Genomic DNA, 2,631 nt, shown 5'->3' on the forward strand with positions numbered 1-2,631 from the left:
GAACAATTGTAATTATATTCAAACATTTGTTAATCTTTTTTCATCTTCAAAAAAATAAAAACATAAGCAAGGTGCTAAAAAAATTAGAGGCCCGAAAATAAGCTTTTTCAAATTCTACCACAAAATTATAAAAATAAAATTTCTATCTTAATAATTATGTATAAAAGAGACGGACAAAAATAAAATTTAAAATATATCATATTTGGTACAATACCACAAGACAATTAATAAAAACTAATATACTTAGTAAAAACTAATATTAATGAAACTGAACATTATAAAAACAAATTATGTAAACGACTAAAAATGTAACTTTAAGATATAATAAAGGACCGAAATCGCAACTTACAAAATACCAATTATATAACTTTATAATAATTAGGAATGAAAACTATTATTTCAAAATTAGTTGAGTGGAAAATGTATAAATATAAAATTTTGCTATAAAAAGAGTCAAAATTGTTATTTCAAAATCTAACCTTAATTGAATTTTTGTATTAAATGCTTTAATAATTATAATATGATATGAATTTAATAGATTTAGCTCTAGAAAATATAAAACCAAATGAATAGTGATTTCCTTTCACAAACTCATTTTGGCATTTAATATATACATATATATATATATATATATATATATATATATATATATATATATATATATATATATATATACAGAGAGAGAGAGAGAGAGCTAGATTCAAATGTTTCTAGTAACTATTGTGTTCCTAAATGTACCAATCACAATTTAGCAAATAATTAAATAATTAAGTAAATCAAAAAGGGTTTTTGGTTTTTTGCACTTACAATTAAGGAAACAAAATAAATATATGTTTGACCTAATATCTCTTCTTTATAACCATCGCAGCTACTCAATTCTATTCCATGTGTGCAACTATCAATGATGTACAAAACCCTAGGCGAGTGCTCCGATCATGAATTTGTTGAATCGCTAGGTCGCGGATGGCGGAGTTCAAAAAAAGCTTGGTGAATCATCTTGAAGAGGCTGCTCTATCCGATAAATCTTCCTGGAGCCTTTGGGAAGCTTTGTATGTTGGTTTCTCTTAAGATATCCTCGAATCAACTTCAGGTTAGTCTAATAACTCGGTTGAAGTGATTATTGAGAGAAGAAAGAAGCTTTCGGATCCTTGTGAGAAAGAAAAGGGAGTGATTATGTGGTCCTTGATTAAAGATAACATTGGAAAGGATCTGACATGTGTCTGTCTCCCTGTTTATTTCAATGAGGCTATTTTATCTCTACAAAAATGCTTTGAGGATCTGGAGTACTCTTACCTCCTAGAGCGTGCTTATGAACATGGAAACAGTCTTGAAAGAGTTTTAAATGTTGCTGCTTTTGTTGTTTCAGGATACGTCTCTTCAGAATGATACCTTTCAATCCTTTGTTAGGGAAACTTATGAGGCCGATTACCCTAAGAAAGGAGTCTGATTCTTTTCTGAAAAGATGAGTCATCATCCTACTCTCATAGCTTGTCATTCTCAAGGTAGAGGGTGGACATTTTGGGGGGACAACAACATCAGAACCAAATTTTAGGGGGAGATCAATTCAACTTGACCCTGTTGGCATTCTTACCTTAGAATTTGATAATGGTGAGGTTTTCCAGTGGAACAAGCTATAAAAAAATGCAAAAAGTGTAAAATGGTCATTTAGGATTTTAGTCAAATTTCCCCATATTTATTTATGCATTTTGATTTTGGTCTCGTCTTGTCAGGTTACAACTCGCATTTATAATCTTATTATGGGTAAAGTTTACTGTGATCATCATGGAATGATGCATATATGTGGTAATAAAGAATATGCATGCAAGCTCAAGTTCAAAGAACAGTCAATTCTTGAAAGAAATCCACACCAGACAAATATGCTTAAAAAATGGTCACATTAAGATTAATTGTTGTAGAATTTTGATCCCTAATTATTGTTGAAAAGGTACATGGGTTTGTTGAAGATGTTAATGGAAAAAAGCACGCAACGGTATTTTGGAAATGGGACGACAACATGTATTACATAAATGGAATTACAAATGTGAAACCAAAGGATATGAGTGACGCACATCTATTGTGGCAAAGGACACTGCCTCCTGATAATCTCACTTAATACAATCTAACATCTTTTTCCATCACATTGAACGAGTTAACCCCAGGATTACAGGTACAAATCACAACTCATTCATTCAAATTCAAACTCTTGACATCAATTTATTTTGAGATTTTTTTTCTCTCTGAAGCCTACTACTTTATTGGTCGACTTAAATAATTGTGAAGATGAGATGTCAATTATATTGCTATTATCTTGCATACAACTATACAAGTTATACCTTGCACGATCAGTGACGATGTAAATTTGCAACCAAAATTTTCAATTTAAACACATTTATCACAATAATAAAATCTCAAAAGGTCACAATGTCAAATCATCACATCTCATAATCGGAAACTATATATATCATACTCCAGGATCCTCTCAAATAACTCAATCTCTGATGTGTGTACAATCAAGTCAGCGCCTTCCTGTGATCTTGAGAACTACTTGAAACACATAACATAAAACACGTTAAGCACGAATCTTAATGAGTTCCCCAAAATACCACATACAACTCTTTAACCACTCGAGGT

General features: G+C 30.9%; 1 pseudogene; it reads left to right on the forward strand.

Moving 5' to 3' along the window:
* Positions 1-963: 963 nt before the first annotated feature.
* Positions 964-2,357, forward strand: LOC145030345 (oxysterol-binding protein-related protein 2A-like; annotated as a pseudogene).
* The last annotated feature ends 274 nt before the right edge of the window (positions 2,358-2,631 follow it).

This window comes from Lactuca saligna, chromosome 2 (genome assembly GCF_052625555.1).
Source record: "Lactuca saligna cultivar CGN05327 chromosome 2, ASM5262555v1, whole genome shotgun sequence".
In the NCBI taxonomy this organism is placed as follows: domain Eukaryota; kingdom Viridiplantae; phylum Streptophyta; class Magnoliopsida; order Asterales; family Asteraceae; genus Lactuca; species Lactuca saligna.